A 26,818-nucleotide genomic window follows, 5' to 3' on the forward strand; every position below is an offset into this window, starting at 1 on the left:
CAAGTATTGGAATGCTGATAGCTGCCTCTCACTCAAAGGATGGTTTTTAGCTGCTTGTTTTATGGGGATCATTTGCGATTATTTAATGACAGTATAATGTATACTGGGCAGGGATGTGTTTCATATGGTCACTTTAGTTATTATTGTATGTTTTCATAGTATTTATTACACAAGTTGTCTTGAAACCTTAACCATAATGTGGTGCATACATGAAGTAGTAATAATAATGCTAATAAATAATACAGTATTCAAGCCCATCACAAACCAACAACCCAATTGGCCACTACCAGAAACACCCATCCACTAGGGAAGCGTCCTCAGCACGTAAGGATATCTGTTCATTTTCCAAGTATTGAAGCCACAAAGGCATAGCTGCCAAGTTATCCCTTTTTACAGGGATTTTCCCTTATGCTGAATAGGCTTCCTCGCGAGAAAAGTGAAAACTTGGCAGCTATGCAAAGGTAATATGGTAATATTAACCCTTCATAGCTGGTCAAGCCAAAAATACTGCAATTCACCGATCTGTGGGGAGATTTCAAAAATAAAGTGGTAAAAAGAGTTCAAAGCATTTTTGTTTTAGAATTATCTCAAATCTCCCCTGAATTCTTCAGCCCTTTTATTAGGAACAGAATGGGCAAATGCTCTTTACCCTTGCATGTCTGCTGCTTTTGTACTCTTCCCACCCCCTGCTCTGACAATATACTATGCAACATTCAAGATTGCCATATCATGAGCAGCGATTTTATTGATATGCACTTGGGTTGTGAAAATTATTGCAGTATCTATTCAAGGGGTCTTTTTATTATTTTATTATTTTTATTATTCCTCCATACCATATGTACATCTCTGATGATATTAGGGGAAAGTCAACATGGAAAACAGACCTGAAATGCTGGACAAACGTTACTTCTCTTTCCTGGCTTCCATATTATTAATGTGCTCCATCTTCCAAGTCTAACTGGTATCCTCCCAGTCAAATTCTTTTGAAATTGTAAGCATTATGGGGCTCAACAGCCTCTCTTTCCATCATGCTCCATCTGTGGATGGCTTTGATCTTGGTGTTTAATGAAGGCATTAATTGATAGCACCTGCATGAGGAATTCACACTGTCTCTTAAGCTGCTTGAAATGCTGGAGCCTCCACCGCCTTAAAAAGAAAAAGAGAGATAAAATAAGATCAGAATTATTATGAAATTAAGTATGTATATTTTTACGGACTGTTTGCTGTTTTATTGTTAGGGTCATTTCAGCCTCGTTGTTGCACAATATAAGTTATGTCAATTAAACCAGCACTAAACTTTGAAATGCTCTTTTTAGGAACATAGTTAATATTCAGTATCACAGTCTTGTATTAAAATACTAGTCCAGCAGCCAGAGGTGACATAACTATTGCATACAGGCAAATCATCAGGCAGGAAAAGAAAGGAGGAAGCTCCTCTGCACTCAGCATAGAATCTATGCAGGCTGCCAAAGGAGGATAAATGTCCAGCAAATAAATCCAATTGGCTGCTGTTTCTCTTCTGCAAACCCCAGCAGCAGACTAGTATTTTCTTTTCTCTTTGCAAGCTAATAACTTTTGAGAACTTATTTATAAGGCTGCAATACAGGAACAGGGGTCAATATAGGAATAGAAAAATGTATGAAAAATGGGGATTCAAGATCAAAAGCAAATTTACTAGTTTAGATTGCTTCAGAACTACATTGTTCAATACTAACATAACCTAGGGAATACTTCCTCCAGAGTATCGTGTGGCAGCTGGTTTTTGCAGCAGAGTTCTGACAGGCCATGGGTCTTCCTTGGAAATGATTTTCCTACACTAAGTTTATAGGGCAAGCTGTAGCTAAAGTCAGGTTGCTTATAGTTTCTATGGAAGAAATGGAAGCAAGGGGAGGATGATGCAAATACGAACTTGAATCAGAGTATGAGAACCCACTTTGTGCAGATGTGGGAGGTCTCAAGGGCACACATAGCTCTCCTGCCCTAAGATTAATTGCTATGGAAGAAACATCTATGTGCAAAGATCCCCCTGTAATGAAATGAATTGGGGGGTGTGCATCAGAAGAACCATACCACTTTTGTTTTCTTCTGTCTCATTGGTTTTAATATATGAACCATGGGGTCAAAATTCTGGCTGCTCAGTTGCAATCTAAATTACATGCAGCATTATAGTTTTATTATTATTTATTATATTTGCTAGTCACTCTTCTTATAGAATAACCCCAAGCAGCTTACATTAAAACCGATGGACAACAATAAAAAGCTAAAAATACACCTATATGGAAAAAGGCCCACTCAATGAGGCAACAATGCACCCCTTTGTGTGGCAAACCCCGATGCCTCCCCAGAATGAATAATGACACAGGACACATGGCATAAGGTTAATGGGCATAATAGGCCACAACTTTACAGCCTATTACGGTTGTAGAGAGGTATTGGCATAGGCATTGGATCTAACCATCTATATCCGACTCCAGCCCACTCTGCTGGCAGTCTGTGAAGGGTTAACCACCGTTGGATGAGCCCTGCGATGCACATCAACTGGGAACTCATCCTGGGGCCACCACTAGGGGTCGTGTCTTTAGGCCCTCACCTACCACGGCTTCGGACATGGCCACGCCCCGGACTCCTTAAGGGAGTACCCTTCAGCATTTTGGGGGAGGTGATGGCAGCAACCTCCCCCCCACCACCTGTAACCTTTCAGAGATAATCCAATGCCTACCGCCCAAAACCAAAGTTGTGACGAGTTGCTACGAGGTAGGCGAAAACCACCAGGCCAGAGCCAATTTGCCCAGTGGGAAAATTCCTACCAGGCCCCTCAACAGCGACCAACTGATGTCTGTAGCAATGTCAAATGAGAGACCTGCCTAAAGGGAGGGTGGGTGGAAAAACGAAGCAGCTGGAGGTTAAAATGAGGAGGCAGATTCCCAGCCATGGGCTTGCTTAAATCAGCAAGCCGTGCCCCCTTGGAACGTCCTGATTGGACGCGCCAAGGGAGTGCCACGGCTGGGAGCCAGCCAATGGGCTGGGGGAATGGCAACCATCCCCCCCAACGTGTCGGCCTCGTGGGCCCACAACCTCCACTCCTCCTTACGGCAGAATGGACTTAACTAAAGGCCAAAGGTCTGGGTAAAGAGAGAAGTATTCACATGGTGCCTAAAACTGGATAAAGATGGGGTCAGGTATGACTGCTTGGGGAGAGCACCCTTGCCAAGGGTGTAGGCCCAGGAGAGTGCAAAAATTGTGCCTCTTCACTTGGGCTCGGAGTGGCTAGGAAGGAAAACAGCGAGGGGAGGAAGGCAGGATGGACCAATGGGGTGGGTGGGAGGCAAAACATAACAGACCTGACCCTGATAGCAGCGGAGGCAGTCAATGGCAGAGCACAAAAATAGATGAGGAGCAACCTTTTTGTGTTTCTGGTCCATGGTCTCTCCTGGCTTTGGAGGTGCCAATACAACAATACAAGGATGCAAGGGGGTGGGGGTGGGGATACAGCTTTTTGCCAAGTGCACAAGGTAGCCTAGGTATGCTGAGGGGACCACTTCCTGAACCACATAAGGCTTTATAGCTCAAAACCAGCATTCTGAATTGAGCCTAGAAACTAGCCAATGCAGTCATGTCAGAACTGGGGTTATATGTTTAGACTATCATACTCTGGGCAACGATCTGGCCACAGAATTCTGCACCAGATGCAGTTTCCAGCCCATCTTCATAAGCAGCCCAATTTATAACACACTGCAGTCCTCCATTCTAAGGTTACCAGAGCAGACAACAGAAGTTACTGTCTAGATAGGGGCACAGCTGGACCACAAGTCATGGCTGATGGAGGGCAATCCATACCACCAAGACCACGGGTCTCAAGCAACAGTAACGGATACAGATGTACTCCACGCTACATACTCTGGATGGAGTTATACTATCTCTGAAGAGATAGTATAACTCCATCCAGAGTATGCCACATCCCATTCATCCAGTCTAGGGAACCACCTATATATAGTGCCTTAGTCTTGTCTGGATTCAGCTTCAGTTTACTGGTTCTCATCCAGCCCACTCTGAAAGATTAGGCTTAATAGATTGTCTAGTGTTTGCGCTGTAAAGGGCAAGAACTGCTTGTGTAATCCAGTGTTCCTAGTTAGAATATTGAATGGTACTGGTGATCTAAAATGATACCTATTTTGCTTCAGGAGCATCCAACAATTTGCTTCACCTCCAACAATTTTAGCCTAGCTTAAACTAAAAGTCTGTGCATGGCTTTGCATGTTATATTTTTAAAGATGTGGACCATGGCCTCATTCATTCATTCATTTATTGTCTCCCCTTCCATTACATGATACCAGATCAGGTTAAAATGTAATTAAAAACAATAACACCTATTTTCAGGGTCTCAAGGGGCAGGTTCTGTGGGAAACTGTGTTCAACTCTGCAATCCATAGCACCACCAGAAGCAGTGCTACAGCCTCTTGGAAGCACAGCACTGGCAACCATTTTGCTGTACTTTCCCCAGTTATTAATATTTAATAAGTGAAGAAGGCCTGTGTAAAAAGCTAGCATCCTGGCATCTAGTGCTTCTGACGTCTTTAGTACGAATATGAGATAGCACTTTTCATGTTGACTAGGGGTTGAATGGGTAGAAGGGGGTTTAAGTGTGCCTTGTATTTAGTGGTCCTAGTTCTCCTATTTTCTGTTAACTGCAGAGATATTAAAGAAGAGTTCCAACTAGAGATCTAAATGTGAAGACTGACGTTCAATTGTTAGCTGACATGGTTAATTCCTTTATTAATTTATCTAACACTCATTCTAAAGCTATCTAAACTAATGGTCATCACAATATTCTGTGGAGATTAAATCAATAAACTGTTTGGAGTAACTTTATGGTTGCTATTTTGTCCTAAAATGACTATTCATTTCCACCTTGTTTAACATGTGATATACTTTGCAATTTGTTTCAGTCATCCTCAAAACATCTATGCAAGATCATTTTTATTCTAGTTTGCAGCTGGGGTTATGTACTAGTCACCAAGGCCCAACTAAGGATTCTGTGATAGAATCTGAATTTGAACAGGGCCATACCCCAAACACCTGGGGAACAATCTGCTTTGTCAGATCCACTCTCTGGGTCTGCTTCTGTTGCTAGCCTTCCAAGGGCCAGACTTTTATTTGGCATATGTTTGTAAAATCTCAGCGACTTCAACTGAGTCATACCAGCACCCAGCAGCCAAGGAGGGCCTCTGAGGTTTTATAAAAGATTTTGAGTCTGCAAAGCAGGCAATTCCATGGGTGAAAGATTCAAAATGACCTCAAACTGTATTAAGACCAACAATGATCACTTAATCCTAACCCAGGGTTTTGGTCTCAGCAGCTAGACAAGTCTCAAAGTAAAGCAAAGCTTAATATTACTGATAGCTGGATTCAATTTAGGCGTGCAGCAGAGACGATAGTCAGGGAAGGAGACAAATAGTCTTCAGACAATTAAATTTAATTGTTCCATCTGAATATTATTTATCTCCTTCCCTGATTATTGTCTCCTCTAAGTAGTGAATAAATTGGAACCAGCAATCGGCAAGAGTTACTCTATTCCCCTGAAACGAAGCTGAGTTCTGAAGAAACATCAGGCTTTCAGATCAACATGACGCTTTGTTCTAATAAGCTAGTGGCTGTTTTAGATCTGCCACCTTTGAACATCTTTTTAGCAGACACCAAATCAGCAAAAGTACATTCCAGCATCCTCCTTTTATACCAACATTTGGCAGCTCTGAGTTAAAACTACTATATCACCTGACCCAATCAAATGTTCAAAGCTAGATTTGATTGTAATGCTACTATGTGAAAATAATTACTACAAAATGGCACACGCACCCTGTTACTTTAAAAAATGATTTGAGCATAAGCCTGAAGAGGAAGACTTTAAGTACTTTGTCTTCCTAGTCCAGAGAATAAGTAAGTTCAAACCACTATCGCCTGTTGTAAAGCACCAACCCTTCTACCTCTCAAAAATAATGTATTGTGCAAAATGTGGACTATCAAAGAAGTGCTTCCTAGTAGAATTGATTTGTGGTCCTCTTGTGCAACAAACCTACCTCAAAAAAATCAGACTGGAAAATGCACTGTAAATTGAGGGATTGCAACAGATTGACACAATGCTGTATAACCTCCCCAAAAAGAAATCAGGATGAATGCTCAAACAAAGATATTATCTGCCAGTGACCTGAGAGGTAGTGGGCATTAGAAGAAGGATATAATCCACTAGCTGCTAGTGCAGAAACTGCTGGAGATCAAGTGATTAAGTTTAATAAACACCAATGGCTCTGTATTCTATAGCTTTCACTGTAACCATCCATATCTGTTGTGAGGCTTTGAGTATGAATTTGTGTTCAAGGACTGAAATTGGATGTCTTGCTATGCAAAAAGGAGAAGCAACTCTGCTCATCAGGCACTTCTCATGTTCTCTCACACACCATGAACCTGACAGAATTCTTAAGCTACTTGAATTCACTCCACCACACAGATGTGTGGAGCAAAGTCAGGGCTTATCCATATAAACAATCTCCAAAACAAGGGTTTTTCCATAGCACTGAAACATATTACATGACTGCAATATACAGTATTGTCTTTTAAAAACAGTTTCAAGGCTCTTTTAAAAAGTTTTTCTGGAATGAGGTTAAGGGCTCCAAAGAAAACTGCAATTTGTAGGAAGCCTGAAGAGCAACTCCCCCCCCCCTCTCTCACACACACCAAAGAGAAGATTAGGCTTCATGAATATTTCAGGGCATCCCACTCCTCTTCTGGAGTTTTCCAAGCCTCTTGTTATCTCTGCCTGACATTAGAGAATTAATTTATTGTTGATATACTGAGTAATGAAATGGAACCTATCCTAAGAAAGATACTCTAGGGATGAAAAGAGATGGGTAAAGTTTATCTAACACAGAAAGAGCATGAGATCCAGGGGTGCCAATTTGATTAAAATCCTCAAATTAGGATCTCCAGCAGTTTCTGCACTAGCAGCTAATGGATTATATCCTTCTTCTGACTCCCTCAAGTATTTTATGGGGGGGTGAAGTCCCCTCAGCTAGGAGTTGACTCCTATGCTGAGATGAGAGATATAGGCAGAAAGCAGCTCAACCTGAAATAATACTCCAAGAGGAGTTGAATTTGGCTTGAAATCTTCCAATTTATTTTTTAAGTTGTCCCAGCCTAAGCCTGCCCCTTGTTTACCACTATTCAGTGGGGAAGGTTACATATACACTGATAGGAACATAGGAAGCTATACTTAAACAGACCTTTGGCCCATCTACCTAGCTCTGTATTGTCTACACCAGGCATCCCCAAACTGCCCCCCCCTCCAGATGTTTTGGCCTACAAATCCCATGATCCCTAGCTAACAGGACCAGTGGTCAGGGATGATGAGAATTGTAGTCCAAAACATCTGGAGAGCCAAAGTTTGGGGGTGCCTGGTCTACACTGACAGGCAGCAGCTCTCCAGGGTTTCAAAAGGGGGGTATTCCCAGCTCTACCTAAAGATACCAGGGACTGTATCTTCTGCAAGTAAAACAAGTGTCATATCACTGTACCTTCTGCAAGTAAAACAAGTGTCATATCACTGAGATACAATTCTTACTTGAGCTACTCAAAAGGGTAGCTGTGCCAGTCTCTGTTAACAAATACAAAAAGCCTTGTGGCACCTTTCAAGGCTTTCAAATCTATTGTGGTATAAGCTCACTTTCTCAAATGCATGAATTAGTAACACCAGAACTTTAGCCGTCTTTCTGAAGTGTTTTGATGAATCGTCTTAGATCCAAATATTTAGATTAATACAACTTCTTAAAGGAAACTGTTGCATGAATTATGCCCTGTATGTCACTGGGGGGCATTCTAAAGTTCCATGGGGATCTTGTTTCACTTCTGGCTTCATACAGACCTACAGAATGCCCCCAGTGACATACAGGGCGTAATTCACACAACTGCACTAAATAGAACCATTAATTTATGGCAAGACCCTGAGATGATGCTAATGGGGCTCTGCTGGCTTCCTGTTCTCTCTTTATCCTGGAAAGGTTCATAACTGTAACGATAGCAGTATCTCATTAAATAGGGAGTAATTTTCTTGCAGCGTTACTTGCAGTATCTGAATAATGCACAAAGAACATTATTACCCATACAATTGCTTCCTGAAATGGCATGGTGATGTGTTTACTTGTGGACCCAGCCACAAGCATGTATCTTCAAGCATCTACAATGTCTGTCAACTAGCAGGCGAGGGTGCTCTCTTTGTGGGATGGAACACTGGGGCAGACAAGTCACAACAGTTCCTAGAGTGTCCACTAACAGGAACTCACCTGGAGGGACACCTGACTACAGGTCAGTTCCTGTTCCCGCAGACATGCAAATGAGTTGGATTAGACAAAAGCCCTAGCCTGCAATCACTCTCTCTCTTAGCTACTTCCTCCTTCGATGGGAACACATCTCCAGAGAATCTCCAGTTAGCATGGTTCTCACTCTAGGCCTGCAGCCAAGAGTGAGACCAAATGGAGTCTTACTTTACTAAGTAGTCTCTAGATGTATATATACTTGTAACTTTTCTAAGCAAGCCTGCCTTTCTGAGATTATGCTGTAACTCAGGATGAAACTGTAAGTAAACTCTATCTTATTTTATAAACACTGTGTTGTGTATTTCTTTTAAGAGGGACAAAGGGGACCTTTGCCAGGAAGTGTAATATTGAACTATAAAGTGTAATATTGTTATAGAGATTCTAGCGAATCTAACGCACATGCTTTGCTGCGCACAAAAGGGGAATGTCACTCTGCTAATATTGGAAGCTTGCTAACACAAGCTTGGATAGGATCTATCTAATAATATATCCTAATCCACATCCCTAACATTCCCATACTCTTTAGGATGCATCAGGGAGTGATATCACATGAAATTATATCAATCCAGTTACTAGGTGTATCTCTTGAATGTCTGCTGAGTCCTGAGTAGATTTGAGCCCCTAGACCAGGGGTCAGCAAACTTTTTCAGCAGAGGGCCAGCCCACTGTCCCTCAGACCTTGTGGGAGGCTGGACTATATTGGGGGGGGGATAAACTAATTCCTATGCCCTACAAATAACCCAGAGATAATTTTAAATAAAAGCACTCATGTAAAAACACCAGGCAGGCCCCACAAATAATCCAGAGGTGCATTTTTTTTTAAAAAAGGACACATTCTACTAAAGTAAAAACACGGTGATTCCCGGACCATCCGCGGGCCGGATTTAGAAGGCGATTGGGCCGGATCTGGCCCCTGAGCCTTAGTTTGCCTACCCATGCCCTAGACCCATCACTGTTGCAATGACAACTCTACAGTGCACCTGGTCTGTGAGCCATAGTTCCTGCTTCAACATCCTACAGAGCCCTCCATGCTGTTTTTGTCACTTGAATGTGCTCCCCAAAGTAACGGAGAGTTTCAGGACATCACATCTGTAAGGGGGAGAGATTACAGAGAACCCCCCCTCTCATCAGGAGCAGTTCGTCCCCAAGCAGCCATGAAAGTGCGGGGTCAGAAGGGGCTAGTCAGGAAGTGGAGAGAGTGCCAGGTCTCCGGCAGCATGGGAGAGCCCCTGCTCCACAGGCGGGAAGAGAGAGGCGGAAAGGGGGGACAGGGAAAAGACGGAGCGTAGACCCTTTCCCCCGGCACCAGAATTAAGGAGGAGGAGAAAGGGGAGGAGATTCACTGTCCCGAGGCTGTTATGTTGGTCAAAGTCACGGAAAGGGGCAGTGCCGGATTCTGAAACGGAATGAGAGGACATGAAACCGACAGCTCACTACACTGTAAATAATGTGCACCAATAAAGACTCTTTTAAAGACAAGTATGTGGAAGGTCGTTACTCAAGAGTAGCTGTAACAACCCCTGACAACATCTATCCATTTGAGGGTGTGATCCAAACTAGAGATCAGAAGGATGCCCCAAATGACATACACTTCTTTAGAATTTGCTACATCACTACTTGGATATCTTCTGTGATTCTCATTTCATGTATGGATTGCACACATGCAAAGAGCAGCACTATAATGACTGCTGCTTGATTGTATGAAAAAGAAAATGTGGCACTGAGCCACATTTTTTTATTAAGGATGCCATTTTTTAAAATATATTTGTGTACCACATTGGAATCCCACAACCATCCTACAAGTTATGCTGAGACAATGACTTGCCCAAGCCCAGCTAGTGAATTTCACAAGTGAGCAGGGATTTGACATTGATTTCTTACATCTATTCCAATACACTTTTGCCACTCCATCCTACTGGCTCCCTCTACTGAGTGTACAATATACAGAATCTATGGCGTGTACATCCCAAGGGATACTGGGTTGGAAGGAGAGATTTTCTGTCTCGAGTCAAGGGTTTAAATCAATATTTCTAGGCTTTTAATCTTGTGCTGAGAAATGTATCTTTTCTGACTGACGGTCAAATAAAGAATAATGATGATGATATTTCTAGGCACCACTCCAATTCTATATTTGTATGACATCTCTGAAATTGCCACTTATAGTTGTTACAGCCTAATAAAACAGTAAACTGTGTGAAATATATTCATAACAAGAAGAATATTGTACAACTGTGTCAGTAGAGATGCAATCTTGGTGAGGTATCTTGAGAAGGAATGAGGTAACACTATCCACAAATAACCATCTCAGGCACCGTAGCTCTTTTCCACACAACAGGACAGAGTATATTCCACATCTATAGGCCCAGTCTGATAACACAAGCAACCCCAATGCCTGCACTGAGCAGATGTGCTGCTAAAGCAAGTGCCATAGAAGTTATCAGCACAACTCTTGGATTGCTTGGAATAGCTGCTGGGGGGGGGGGACGACGTTTTGGGTTTTCCTGCCTAATCACATTTTGTTCTTTGTACATTACTCCTGACCTTGAAAGCATGCATTTGACAGTGATAGAGTGATACCCTATTTAAGCATATAATACAATGATGTGTGTACTTTTATCATTACCATATTGCTAAATTCAGCAAGGAGGAAAACATGGTCTCCAAAATCAAAATAGTGATTCTTCTTCACTATTTGAAATATAAATATTGGCAGCCAAGATTGCACAGCAAGGGGAAAGCATTCAGCCACCAAATATCTTTTAAAAGAAACTTCACAAAAATCGTGTGGATATGTTGGAATGTCACTCTTTATTAATAATCCCAGAAGGAAAGGATCGCCAATATGGCGGCCACCAGTACATCCTATGGCCATAGCTGTCAACTCTCCCGTTTTTCGCGGGAAACCCCCGTATTTAAATCAGTTTCCCGCTGTTATCCCGAATTGCAAAATATCCCGTAAATCCCCCGGATTTATAAGAAAGCAGCTCCTGCCGGCCAGGGAGGCTCCTCAGCTGCGTAAATATCCCGGCTCCCGGCTGGCTGCTCGCTCACTTGTCGAGTGCTGCCGGAAATCGCCTCTGTGCATGCCTGGGGATGCGCAGAAGCGATTTCTGGTGCCCAGACATGCGGACACGGGCAGCCCGGCACCGGAAGTCGCTTCTGCGCATGTCTGGACATGCACAGAACCAATTTTCGGTGCCGCTCTGCCCATGTCTGGGCACCGGAAATCAGGCGGAGCCGGCACCGGAAGTCACTTCTGCGCATGTCTGAATACGATAATAAATGAATACGACAACAAGTATAAAGAGGGAAGAGGAAATAATACAGAACCCTGTGGAAATACGGCATTGTTTTCAAAATTATTATAAACAATTGTACAAGAAAGAAAAAGAACAGATGGAAAAGATTGAGCAATTTTTGGAAAAATAATGGACTGCAAAAGATTCCAAAGGAAAAGAAAAATCTACTCAATTACAAAATAACAACGCAAGAGAGGGAATATGCAATAGGTCAAATGAAAATAGGTAAAGCACCAGGACCAGACTGGCTCTCAGCAAAATATTATAAAGTTTTGAAGGATTGGCTAGTAGAGCCATTGAAAGATGTGTGTAATAACATTTTAGGAGGGGACCAAACACCCGATACCTGGAAAGATGCCAGATACGGACAGAATGCAAATGAAGAATTACTGCCCCATCTCCCTGTTAAATGTGGATTACAAAATTTTTGCAAATATCTTGGCTGCAAGATTGAAGAAGGTACTGAAAGATCAGATTCATCAAGATCAAGCAGGCTTTTTGCCTGCGAGGCATATAAAAGATAATATTAGAAATATTATTGATATTTTAGAGTGATTAGAAGTAAAGATCAACACCAAAGCAGTATTAATGTTCATCAATGCAGAGAAAGCTTTTGACAATGTTTCTTGGAGTTTTATGATACAGAATTTGGAAAGCATGGAGGTGGGGCAGGGCTTTATCAATGGTTTAAAAGCAATTTATTCTGACCAGAAGGCAAAGATTATAATAAACAACATAGTTTCAGAGGAAATTAGAATTGAAAAGGGCACCAGGCAAGGGTGTCCACTTTCCCCTCTACTTTTTATAACAGTCCTGGAAGTTTTATTGAATATGATTAGGGAAAATGAGGAAGTGAAAGGAATTGTAGTAGGTTCAAAGCAATATAAGTTAAAAGCCTTTGCTGATGATCTAGTATTAACTTTGCAAGATCCAGAGACAAGTGTAATTAGTGCTTTGGAAGTGATTCAGGAGTTCGGACAGTTGGCAGGATTTAAATTAAATAAAATAAAGACTAAAGTCTTAGGCAAAATTTATCAATAGAGGAAATTAATAGATTACAGAACATTACAGGGTTGACATTTGTGAAGAAGGTGAAGTACCTGGGGGTGAATATGACTGCAAAGAATATTAATTTGTTTAAAAACAATTATGAAAAATTATGGAAAGAGATAATATATGATCTAGAACAGGGGTCCCCAAACTACGGCCCCCGGGCCGGATGCGGCCCAATCGGCCTTCCAATCCGGCCCGCGACGATTCCCGCCGCCCGCTGCCGCCGCCCGCTCTCACAGCGCGCGGCGCAGCGACGATCTAAAAAATCGGCAAAAAATCGCCGAAAATCCTTTGTGCGCATGCGTATGGGCCTCTCCCGACCCGGAAGAGGTCATTTCTGGTGCACTTCCGGGTCGGGGGAGGCCCATACGCATGCGCACAAGCGATTTTTGGCGATTTTTTCCCGCCCGTGTGCGTGTGCGCATGCGCACGGGCGCGCACTCCCCCGCCCTCCGGCCCGCTGCGCGCGCACTCCCCTGCCCTCCGGCCCACCGCGCGGTCGGCGCGGCGGGCACCGGCCCGCCGCGCAGAAAGTCTGGGGACCCCTGATCTAGAAGGATGGTCAAATTTGAAGTTATCCCTTATGGGCCGCATTTCTGTTATAAAAATGAATGTATTGCCAAAGATGTTATTTCTATTTCAAGCATTACCTATTGTTGATAATGTTGGTTGTTTTAAAGAATGGCAAAATATATTATCAAAATTTATCTGGCAAGGGAAAAAACGAAGAATTAAATATAAACTTTTAACGGATGTTAAGGAAAGAGGTGGTTTTTCCCTACCAGATCTGAAGTTATATTATGAAGCAGCAGCCTTTTGCTGGTTAAGAGAATGGTTTGCGTTAGACAATGATGACATACTTGACTTGGAATGACATGATAATGCGTTTGGATGGCATGCATATCTATGGTATGATAAAGTTAAGGTCCATAAAGGCTTTAAAAGTCATATTATTATAAAATCCTTGTATAATGTATGGATTAGGTATAAAGATTTGTTAGAACCAAAAACACCCAGGTGGATTTCACCGACAGAAGCTAAGACTCAGAAAAAAAAGAAGTGACTTCTGGTGCCACGCCACTGCTGATTCCTTATTTTCCAATCCGGAAATTGACAGCTATGCCTATGGCAGCCACAAAATCTCTCAGTAAATATATCTTCAAATATTCTCAATGCACAAATGGCTGTGCATTGAGCTTCTCCTATACTGAACATGCCCAAATTCCATAGGATGCCAGGGACTGGACACACACACTGCCTTTCATTCTGAAAAGAAAAAGTGGAAAGAACTTCTCTCCATGTGCAAGTTTGGCAGTGGGGTGGCTGCTCTTTCCTCAGTGACGTACAGTGGGAAGGGTTACTATGCCTGTTCCATTTTGCAGCCTGGTCTATTTTTCAGCTTTTTTTTATGCAGAGGCCATTTTGTGTTATGCCACATCACACTGCAGCAATTTTATGACAGGTGCCCAGAGCACTTGAACAGAATTCCAAATGTGGCTTCTAGCCCCTAAAGGTTAGCAGCCTTTATCATAAGTAATATCTTGTAGGCTCCTATGGCTCTTGCACAATCACATTCCTGGGGCCATGAGGGAAAATATATTTTTGCCAATCCAAAAGCCTTGAAAAATGCAATCGAAATGAAGTTGAAGAAAAAGAAATCGAAGTGAAGAGATGTGAACCAAAGAAAAGCAGGGAAGTCGCAAGTGTACAATTATGCTGCAAAAGGAAAATACGTTGCCTCCAAAATATTCCTAACATTGGTTTGCCAGCACCTTAAGGTGCAAATGACTTATTTTTTCTCTCTCCACACGCACACACACAATTTCTCTCTCTCTATATATATATATATGGGTCGAGCCCCATGAGCCTGAACAATACTCCCTCCCCACCCCCAAACCTCAGAGCTACATACTGGCACAGGCCTTCCCTGTGGGCACTTTTGCTCGTGGCAACGGGGTGTCTTTGCACACTTCTCACCTGGAGAGAAGCAGGGCCATGCAAAACTGGTAGGCCCCATTTCAATAATCTTCCCCAAAGGGCCTGTTCCCCTTTGCCTCTGGGTTTGTGCTGTTGGCATCCATCTGCTTCAGGAGACCATGGAAGAGTGCACCTTCGGGAGTAAAGTCAAACCATTGGAAAGTTACAGCACTTGCTGTGGCTGTAGAGCCCGAGACAGGAGAGGCATGTTTTATTGCGGCAGATGAAGCCATCTGGTTTTGCTGCTACAGGTGCACCATGGCGTTTCTTCCCTCTTCTCAGCGGCCATTCCTCTTCTAGTCACTGCTGTGGATACACAACCCTAACTGCTTCCAGGCACTGCGACCGGCCCTCCCTTCACCACAGCCACAATTAGGTGAGGGGCTCACCATTTCCCTCACAAAGGCACCAAATGGCTTTTTCATACGGAAGGTTCCAGAGCAGATTTTTCCTCTCAGGAATTTCCCTTCAGAATCACCACAGCACACGAAGGCTGGGACTTAAAAGAGGTCTGCTTCCAATTGGCTCTCTCTACTTCTTCTCAGATTCTGATTGGCTGTACAAGGTATCAGTCTCAGAGAGAGTTTTGCCTGATACCATTCTTCCTCCCCCAAAACGTTGTTACTGTATTATACAGGGTGAGTCCTTTAAAAGAGGCCCCGTGGATACAGAGTACACATGTTCCCGGGGCCTCTTTTAAAAGACTCGCCCTGTAGTTTGGCTGTATCAAAAGGAAATAATACAATGATATTTTTTTTTTTTAAAAAAAACTTTTTAAAAAAAGAAACCCCAAATTAGCTAACAGATCAAGCCAGCAACCCTATGCACACTTAGCTGGGAGTAGGCTGAACTCAATGGGGCTTATATGTGGATAGATATTGTGTAAGAATAGCGTGCTGAATCAGGCCAATGGCTCATCAAGTTCAGCATCTGGTTCTCACAGTGACTAACCAGGTGCCTGTGGGAAACCCACAAAAAGCATAAAAACAATTTCCCTTTCCATACCATAGCCACCATTATTAGTAGCCATTGACAGCCGTCTCCTTCATGCATTTGTCTAATTCTCTTTTAAAGCCATCTAGGTTGGTTGCTACCACTGCCTCTTTGGGGACCAATTCCCATAGTTTAACTACGCACTCACGAAGAAGTGCTCTCTCCCCCCCAATCTGTCCTAAATCTTCCCACATTCAGCTTCATTGGATGTCCATGAGTCCTCTTATTATGAGGGGGATAAAAAACTTTTCCCTATCCAGTTTCTCCATGCCATGCATAATTTTATAAACTTCTATCAGGTTGTCTCTTTCTTGCCTTTTCTCCAAACTAAAAAGTCCCAAATGCTGTTATCTTTCTTCATAGACATGATTTTCCTGACATCTTGTTCAGTTGTAATAAAGATTTTGACCCCACTGTGGGATGCTGGACTTTTTGTCTCATGGACCAACGCTGCTATCTTTGCTTCGTATGCGTCTAAAACATAAGTTATTCTCTCAGCTCAACTCATGCCAACCTGACAGATGATGAAAAATAGTTACTTTTGTTTTCATATTAAGAAAATGGGGCGGAGGATATTTCATAACATGGCAGTGAAGAAGCAGAATCCTGGCAATATGTATTGCTAAATAGTTTTGGGGGTGTTAACTTAATAATATATTTTTTCTGCAACCCAAAGGTACGTTTTTATTCTTCCTTACACCCACAGCTGATTTAAGTCCTCCAACCCTAACATTTTCAGAATGCCAAAATTCAGTTTATATTTGCCAAGTTGTGAGATCAAATAAGACAAACAAGGTCTGTGCCAGCCATACTGGAACACTGACAATAGCATATCTGTCTATTGCATGCCCTTCCCTACATGGAAGATGCCAATTATTTTCATTTCATTTTATTAACTACACACACACACACACACACACACACAGGGAAAATATATACATCTGATCTAATTCATATGCAGCCTATGTATACAATTGTGTAATACTAAAAGGGAGTATCCATTATTGCAATAAAACATCACTGTTAACTTCAATTTCATATATTGTTTTCCAAAAATCAATAAATGGACACCATGTTGTCTTGAATTTTTATATTATCGATTTTATTATTTTAAGACTATAAGTCACCCTAGGGAAACCAACTTGGCCAAAGAGAAGAGTAAAGATACCATAGATATACAAATTAAATAAATACAATCTAGTCTCTCTTGAGTTAGGATGAGAAAAGGAAGATTCCAGGGTTGGTGGACAGTGTTAAAAGAAACATGCATCATTTTCTAAGGGTTTTCATTTTTTTAACCTATGTGTTTAGGATTTCTTCTTCCGAGAACCAAATATTCCAGAACTCAAAAGTGGAGACACAGTTTATAATGTTTTGATGCTTGAGGTGGAAATTCTGATTGGCACCCCCATGGTGTGCTAGTAGACTGAAAATGTTGGACATAGCCTATGGTAATCATCTTGAACTTTCATACTTTAGTGCCACAGGAGAAGGCCTGCTAAATCCTTTCACTTCCTGCCACTTGACCACTTGTGGGAGATATAAGAACCAGCATCTAGTAATGTGAAGTTCAGCCCCAAGGATAATTTCACACATTTCCCCTGCCTATAATCTAATGCATGTCCAAATGTCAAATGTTAACACAACTCTTGCATGTACTTGTATTCTTGCTGTAGCACCAACTGGAGATGTGCAATATACAGGGATTCAAGACAAAATTTTCTATGTGGTGGCACATCATTGACAGAATACCTTCCCCCTGAAAGCAAGATAAGCCTAGATTTTGTTGTTTTCAGTGCCAGGTAGACCTGCCTATACTTCAGGTTTTTGTAGGAGACTAGTGCTCGGTCCCAGCTCCTGCCAACCTAGCAGTTCAAAAGCACATCAAAGTGCAAGTAGATAAATAGGGACCACTCTGGCGGGAAGGTAAACGGCATTTCCGTGCGCTGCTCTGGTTCGCCAGAAGCAGCTTTGTCATGCTGGCCACATGACCCGGAAGCTGTCTGCGGACAAACGCCGACTCCCTCGGCCTATAGAGCGAGATGAGCGCCGCAACCTCAGAGTTGGACATGACTGGACCTGATGGTCAGGGGCCCCTTTACCTTTTAGTGCTAGTGTTTACAGGTGTAAAGTTAGGAGCCTCCTTTGTAGCTCTTATGGCACAAGCTCCAGAGTCCTGTCAGGATCAGGCATGGATTGGCAGGCTCAGACTAGTTAGGATTAGGAGGAAGCAGAAGGGGCAGGGCAAATTGGGAATGAGGAATGGAAATTGTGCCCCTCCTGTGAAGTGGAGAGCCTCATTGGGGGCTGAGGAGGGCACTGGCCACCTGCTGGGGATGGCTGAGCCATAGGTGGTAGAGTCAGAAAGGTAGGGTGCAGCCTTGTTGCCAAGATCCAGGCTCAGTCTCTGTAGAGGGAAACAGAGTCAACCATCCAAATGGAGTGCATTTACGAACTTAGCATTCTTGCAGGGTATAAGAGTCTTGCTGGTAGGTTTGCCATGCCGCCTCTTGAAATGCTTAGTCAGAGGGGTGTGGAAACTTGTTAGGACATCTTTGCTGCTTCTGCTTAGTTCTGAAATACTTGCCTGACTCCTAATCTTGACTCCTACTGCTATGTCTGCTGTTGAACCTGTACCATTACTGGCCTGAATATACAAGTAAGAGCCTCTGTCACCTTATTTTGGGTGGAAGGTGAGATATCTTATGGGTTCTCTCCTCACCCCCTTTTATGGGTTTTTAAGAACAATATTGTATTTTTACCTGATCTTTTATAAAATGCATGTGCATGGTTTTAACGTTTTAATTTGTGTTGTATCCACCACTGAGATCATATGCTGCATGTCCCTGGCTTTCCGCCATTTCTGCCTGTGTTCATTTGCTGCTGCATGGATGAATGCATGAACCTGGCCTTTGGAACTTTGTAAGTAAAGCATTTTAAAAACTTTTTGGGGTGTGTGGTTTGTTCAGTGCTAAAGGGGTAGAACAGGTGAAGCTCTGGTAGCAACTCAGGACAGGATATTCAAAAGGTTTAGCCCTGTGCTTTGGATCTAGAGAGCCAGCCAATTCTTTTATTAATTACCCCACATGGGTGATCTATATACAGTCATACCTTGGTTCTGAAACGCTTTGCAACTTGGACATTTTGGCTCCCAAACGCTGCAAACCCGGAAGTGAATGTTCCAGTTTGCAAACGTTTTTTGGAAGCCAAAAGTCTAATGCCGCTTACGCAGCTTCCGATTGAGTGCAGGAAGCTCCTGCAGCCAACTGGAAGCTGTGCCTTGGTTTTCGAACGTTTTTGGAAGTCAAACAGACTTCCGGAACGGATTCCGTTTGAGAACCAAGGTACGACTGTATCTATTTTCTTCACAAAATGCTCATGAGCAGGACTGACCATAATGCAGCCTTGCTATTTGCTGCTTTTAGGGTGAACAATAGGATGTTCAGGCATCTCTAGTAGTACTAAATAGCAATACTGAATCATAGGAACAGCCTATCCATAGAGAAGGGAGAAGTCTGCAGCAACAGAGGGTAGCTCTAGCAAATGTGTTATAGAGAGTAGGGCTGGGGGTGGAAAAAGCAGGGGATGTTTTAGGGCAGGACTGAGGGGCATCAGCTGGGCTTTGTCTTGCAAGCTCTGCATAACAGCTGTCTGCCCCGTGCCTGCCTCTAAAGTCAGCGCTGACAACTCCTCACTTTTATGGGAACTAATTTTACCCAGGCACATGCAAAATAAAAATAACAAAAAGATCAACAAGTTATTCCACTGGCTTTCCTGATCTTCAGCTTGGATTAGCAGTGAGAGGCTCACAAATTCTTCCAGGGTTTTAGGGCAGCTTTTCTTTCGCCCATATTCTCTCATCTCAAGCTCAATCCAGTTTGTGTGTGTGTTCAGTGAGGTGCCTCGAGGATTAAGGAGAGAAAGAATCTCTCCCTCCCACTCATCCATCATGCTATCTACGGAGTGCAAGATGATGTGATGCTACAATTTACAGCCTGGGCCATAGTGAATTGTTATGGAATAGTATACTGCGGGTCACAAGGCATTTCCATACTGCAGATTCCCTATATTAAGAGTTTGGTGCTTTCACACTAAATTGTATCAGTGCCATATGGCCTGCATTTGTGAATCTATACATTGACCTCCAACCATTGATTCAGCTTTGAAACCAATAGAAAACCAGATTGACTGGACAAGACTGCTTCCAAATGGATGGCTTCTAGTGCTGTCCTAATATCATTGCTCTCTTCGTATGTTAATTCTGTTCCTTTCCACTCAGATCAGCAGATGTGACATAGCTATGGGTGTAGAGAAAGGCCAGGTCACAAGAGCAGCCATACACATTTGCTGTAACAGGAGTGGGGAAGAGAATCCAGCTACTGGGTCCATATCCTGACCTTCCTATTTCTGTGGGTCATTTTGACAGGTGAGGGAAGCCTTCCACCTGTTAATCGCCTGACATTGCAATGACATAAAACATTATTTTTGCAGTTGTGCCTATTTTTTTTTTAAAAAATCAATCTTTCAATGAGCACTGAAAACCTTTTCCAACAATATACCATATATACTCGAGTACAAGCCGACCCGAATATAAGATGAGGCACCTAATTTCACCCCAAAAAAACTGGGAAAACTTTTTGACCCGAGAATAAGCCGCTTCACCACACCACAAACCGGCGGCGGAGGAAGGAGCAGCCTGAAAGGGCTGCTTTCAGGCTGCTCGTTCCACCTCCATGACAGCAGCAAAGGTGGTGGAGGAGGAGGAAGGAGCATCCCAAAAGGGCTCCTTTTGGGCCGCTCATTCCTCCCCCGCCGCCTCTGCCGCTGTCGGCAGCGGCGGGGAAGGACCGAGCAGCCCTTTCGGGCTCTTCGGTCCTCCCCCACTGCCTCTGCCGCTCGTCCCTCTGCCCGCCTCACTCGAGTATAAGCCGAGGGGGGCTTTTTCAGCCCAAAAAATGTGCTGAAAAAGTAGGCTTATACTCAAGTATATATGCTATTTGCAAACATACCAGTTAATGCTACAGCATTATAGTACTATAATGTTAGAATGGTAATAATAAAAAGTCACCTTTCTGGTCACAACCATCTTAGCAACATAGTTAATGGTGGTAACCAGAATGATGGTGGTGGTTCTCTCTCTCTCTCTCTCTCTCTCTCTCTCTAGCTGTGTGTGTGTGTGTGTTTAAGAACATTTTAAGACCTTTTTTTTTTTAAAAAAAAGGATTATAATGTTATAGGTAAAGATGGTTTCGACTTTGTGTTGCAAGGTACAGAGAGAACATTCAGAAACGTGACCTCTTTATTATTGCTTCATGTGTTCCACCCAAAGTGACATTTCAAAGCAAAGTGTGAGTGGGGGGTGGGGGCATAGCTGCCAAGTTTTCCCTTTTCTCGCGAGGAAGCCTATTCAGCATAAGGGAAAATCCCTTTAAAAAAGGGATAACTTGGCAGCTATGGGTGGGGGTGTTATCCTTAGGAAAAAACCATTTTTTGAAGGAATTTCTAGGGAAGCTCCAAGAATTCCAAGAAAACTTGGAAATTTACATGGGGAAATTCCACACAGCTCTGCCAGGGTCAGATTCCAGGGCTGAGCTGTGGCTAAAATTAATAGCACAGCAACCCTACATGAAAACAGCTCTATGCTCTAAATCAGGCTTCCTCAACCTCGGCCCTCCAGATGTTTTGAGACTACAATTCCCATCATCCCTGAGCACTGGTCCTATTAGCTAGGGATCATGGGAGTTGTAGGCCAAAAACATCTGAAGGGCTGAGGTTGAGGAAGCCTGCTCTAAATGGAGTGGACTTTAAAGACGTTTCAGAAACTCCAGCTGGTCTAAAACGTGGTCACTTGAGTTTTCCTGGGAGCCAGACAGTTGGATCGTGTGGCACCATTACAGTACCAGCTGCATTGCTTACTGCCGTGCTTCGGGGCCCAGTTTAAAAGGCTGGTTATGAACCTTAAAGTAGGAATGGGAAACTACAGTCCTGAGATCAAACGCAGCCCTCCAGGTCTCTCTTCCTGGCCCTTGAAAGTCCCACCACAACCACACACCCTCTCCACAGGTACAGCACCTAACACTCCTTTAGTGTTTTTGCCTGACTGGAATGTGTCCTTGAACTCTGGGCAAGATCTCTAGCTTGACTATGAATGCATGTAGAAACTACCCTGCTGCATAAAGATAAAATATACATTTGCTATTCTGCCCATTTTTGCCTCTGGCCCCATCCACCTCTGACTCATAGCCCAGAAGCAAACAGAGCCCTTAGTCTGAAAAGGCTTTACTTGGGTCCAGTTTATCCAAAAGTTTATCCAAAAGTACCACTTTTACAGCCCTCAACTAGCAACCGAGGCCCTTCTCATTTGCCTACCACCAGAAGTAGTTCATGGCATGGACAATGCAGAGAGGACTTTCTCTGTGTCAGCCTCACACTTCTGGAACTCAATGCCAAGGGAGCTCCACCAGACTACACCACTGTATGGCTTTCATAAATATTTGAAAACTCGCCTGTTATTGCTGACTTTCTCTTAAGAGTTGAGTTTTTAACTATTGGCCTGGTTCCGCTGCTGAGCTTTATAATCTTTTAATCATTCTGGGTTGGGTTGGCTGGCTGACTTATTTATTTCATTTATATCCCACCTTTCCTTATACATGGTCCTCCTTCTCGTCTCCCCCATTTTATTCTCGCAACGAACCTGCGAGGTAGGCTAAGCCAAGAGACAGTGACTGGGTCCCAAGGTCATCCAGCGAGCTTCATATCTTAGTGGGGATTTGAACCCTGTTCTCTCAAGTCATAGTCCAACACTTTCATCACACTGTCTCACACATTAGCTGCTAGTCTCCTTGTGTTTAACTGCCACAAGGAGTTAGCATTAACATAAATGCATAACATATCTGTGCGTGAATTGGAAAGTTCACTGTCAAAGGTAGTACATGCATATTTCAAATACTTTACATTATTCAGATGTTAAGTCCCCATTCTGGAGCTTACTCCCAAGGAAGTGTGTGTCTAGGAACGCAATGTAAAAACCCCGGTCATTCAAGACTGAGAAGTCTACATTATGGTACTGCTTTCCACCCTGCTCTCAACCCTGAGAGTGGGAGGTAGATTGTGGACGGGTGGAGGCAGCAGGCACGCTCCTTCGGGGGACTTGAAAGCAGTCCTCCTTGTGTGTGCGCACTTGCTCCCCTCCCCTAAGTATGATGGCAATGATAGATGGTGACATCAGCTAGAGACAACTCCAAGGGACCAGGGCTGGCCATTGTTCTGTGCCAGTGTGAAGTGATGTCCGTCGCCTAGGAACCTGGGGCAGACCTACAAAGGCATGCTTTCATCTCCCTGACCTGCTCAGCTGGCAAAAAGGCCCTGTCCGAGGCACCAGCCTGGGAAGACATTGCAGGCACACAGCAGAAGGAACTCGAATGAGAGTCAGACACACACCCCACTTAAAGACCCCATTGAAAGCTCTTCTACCCCTCCTGCCCCGGAGGAAAGGACTTGCCTCCTAAACCCTTCTGTTGCATTTAATTAAAGCTAATCATCTCTCCCCCCCTTTTAAAGTATTTCCACTGGTCCTCCTCACTAGGAGGACGCAATGGGGGCTTTCAGTCCCTTAGATCAGAGAGGGAATATTTGCAGTTGGAATTAGTCATGCAGGGTGAGAAAACCTGCACCTGAAAAAAACAAACCCTCTTCTAAACTTTTAAATGTGCAGAAATGTGTCTTGTATGACAGAAACAAAGGAAAATGGTTTAAAACTGACACCAAACAAAATGACAGTGGTGCAATCACTGCTGCTGTTACTGGTACTCCTGGTAATTGGAGTAAGCTTCAATGTGTGAAAGGGCTGCAGTCTGAGGGGAGGCAGAAGCTAGGAAACCACGAACCATGAAACAAGCCTATAGCCAGGGCTGAAGGACAAATTGAAAGCAGGCATGATCATGGAGCAATCCAAAAGTCAGGATGGGAGAGCAATTTAGGAAGCAGGATTGAGAACCAAGCCAGATGTCAGCACCAAAGGATAACTAAAAGAACAAGAGCTGATAAACTTGGAAAAGAAGTTTTCTGGAAGGACTAAATATCCATCCTAGATAGATAAGGTCAGTCTAGGCCCCGACAATCAGAAGTGTAGTGGTCTGGGGGTGGGGGTCCTATTTCTGCAGCAGGATCCTTGTCTCCAGCGTCCCAGAGCAGTGTTTCACAACCTTTTTCCAACCATGGCACCGGGTCCTTTTTAGCCATTGAGAAGAAGTCTTCTCACCTGTTGTGCTGGCTGGAGCAAGAGTGAAAGGGGATTAGTCAGCCACTGGGGATTGAGCCATAGGGTCACTCTGGTGAAGGCTCGCATGGAGAACACCAAGGAGGAGTTGTTCTGTATGCTCTACAGCAGGCATCCCCAAACTTCGGCCCTCCAGATGTTTTGGACTACAATTCCCATCTTTCCCGACCACTGGTCCTGTTAGCTAGGGATCATGGGAGTTGTAGGCTAAAACATCTGGAGGGGCGCAGTTTGAGGGTGCCTGCTCTACAGCTAAGAATTTGGGAACACTGAAAACACAGGGTACTTCAGCTTCTCTAGAGAATGCTGTGCAGGTTCTGTTACGTGCAATGGAACATCAATAATAAAACTTTGAAATAAGAAACTGGAGCACTCCAAATCATTTGTCCATGCACAAAATATTAGCAGATCCAGCTGAAAGACAATATATGGATCATTGTGGTGCATTCCTTATTATTATTCTATAATTATAGCAGTAGAACCTTATCCTTATCCTTCATCTCCAACCTTATCCTTCATCTCCAACAAAACCGCTTGACCGATTGAGGTGACATTTTGACACAACATCACATGCAAATGTCCAAAGGCTATAGGAAAGTTTGCTAAGGCAGATGGCACACCTGTGCCAGGTAAAAAAAAACCGTGTTTCAAAACACACCACTCAGACGAAAATGCATGCTGGGAAAAGAACCAGGTTGCAAACCAGCACCCTCTAGCGGTGGCTACACTGGTACTGCACCTATAAAACCTTCCCTCTCAACAGCACCTCGGCTCCCATTTACGTACTAGGCCAAAGCCTTTATAGACTAGGCCAGGCATCCCCAAACTGCGGCCCTCCAGATGTTTTTGCCTACAACTCCCATGATCCCTAGCTAACAGGACCAGTAGTCGGGGGAGATGGGAATTGTAGTCCAAAACATCTGGAGGGCCGAAGTTTGGGGATGCCTGGACTAGGCTGAATTGAGGCACTGACTCGCCTGGGTGGGGGTTGGGGGGAGGAGGGGATGGGATAGGTCAGGACATGGTGGGACCAGTCACAGGGATGAGCTGGGGGATGGGGGGAAGAGGGGGCGTGATACATCATGGGTTGGGACAGGGTGGGGGGGAATCACAGGGATAAGCCGGTGGGGGGGAGGAGGGGGGATACGTCATGGATCGGCACAGGGTGGGGGGAATCACACGGATGAGCCACAGCAACACGTGGCAGGGCCAGCTAGTTATTATTATATACAGTAATTATACCAGTAGAACCTTAGAAGGGTGTGTGGCTGTGACAATCATGAAGGAACTCTGCACTTCTGAATTTGCCAATACACCACTGCTGAGGAAACAAAACTGTCAATGCGTGGGCTGCAACTCACTGGCTCGCTACACAGGGTAGCTGCACACAGACCCCAAAGCTCCTGGTTCAAGCCCCAGCAGTTCCCAATACAGCCCCCTTCAGAATCACAAATGGCCCATGCACACTCTAATCTGCAGACAGCAGGTGAAATGTAGAGGGAAGGAACCTTTTACATCCAGCTCTGGCAAAAGGAAGCATAGGTCAGGTGCAGTTCCCCTCCTCCTCCTCCCATGTTGTAATGTTTGAATCTACCCCAAATTTGCCATCTAGAGGAGGGGAGGCAGAAACTAAAATTGCATGTTATGTGTCCTGCTTTTACATGGGGTCTCTCATCCAAGGGTCTAAAAGGGAGTGAAGTGCAACTGCTTAGCTTAAACTGCTAAAGCATTAACTGCTTTGCAATCAGCCCCTAGGCACAAGATGCTAATGCTTGGAAAGAGTGCAAGCTATGTAAAATGTACTCGCTAGAAAGATCTGCACATGTACCTGAAGTCATGTCTGAGCTGTAGAATATAATATATTGAAACCGAGGTTTCAGGGAAGAAGTAGGGGAACGTTTTGACCCTGCAGGCCAGATCTTTATCTCCTGCATCTCTATGGCCCCCTTTGATGTCATTATGGTGCCTCGCTCTTCTGTCAAGATTGGCCTGTAGTCAGGCATGAAGCAAGGGAGGGGTGTAGGGGGCGGGCCGCCCCTGGCTCCACTCTGGCGGGGGCAGTGCATGGGGGCAGTGCCCCCGGCCCCTGGCCCACCCCTTGCCTCCTCCACCTGAGCAGGAAGAAGCAGAGTGCGCTACGGAGCGGTTTGCCGCCAGTGGCGCCAGGCAACCCGCTCCGTAGCACACTCGTTCTGGTGTGTGCGTCATGATGTCACAACACATGCGTCAGGACGCATGTGCGCTGCGGAGCGATTCCCCGCCCCCAGGGGGTGCCGCCCCGGGCAGCCAAGCGGCACTGTTCGCCACTGCCTGTAGGAGCGGAGGGATAGTCACCAAGCAGCATTGAATTTCCCTTAATAAACGTTTCTGTTTACAGTTTTCACTAACATACATGTTTTTGCAAGGAATTTCACTTAATACAATTCATTTCGTATGTTCTTTTAACTAAAATATGTGAGATTCCATCTTCTATATGCATTTTTGTATGCAGTGTTTGGCTAGAAAACTGCGCCACAATTCAGACATGCATGAATTTGGTTTGCATATTGGTTTGAGGAGTGTAAAGTTGGTAATTTCTACTTAAAATACAAATGAAATCAGAATTTTCCTTCATCCCTGCCTATGGGAAATATTAAAAGGCTGCAGACAACCAAGCAAATAAGCTGTTCTGAAGTCAAGAGGAGCTGATTCTTTGTTTCTACATATATGGCTACGTGCCACTTATGACTACTGGAGTTATGTATCGGCAAGTGAGCTAATAAACACTCTGGCCTTATTTGCAAAGTTGGTGTCATTGAACAATATCTGTGTTGGCTACAAGAAATGGCAGTTCTGCAAGTTGCCCAACAATATGT

Source organism: Zootoca vivipara, chromosome 13, assembly GCF_965207765.1.
Source record: "Zootoca vivipara chromosome 13, rZooViv2.hap1.1, whole genome shotgun sequence".
Taxonomy (NCBI): Eukaryota; Metazoa; Chordata; class Lepidosauria; order Squamata; family Lacertidae; genus Zootoca; species Zootoca vivipara.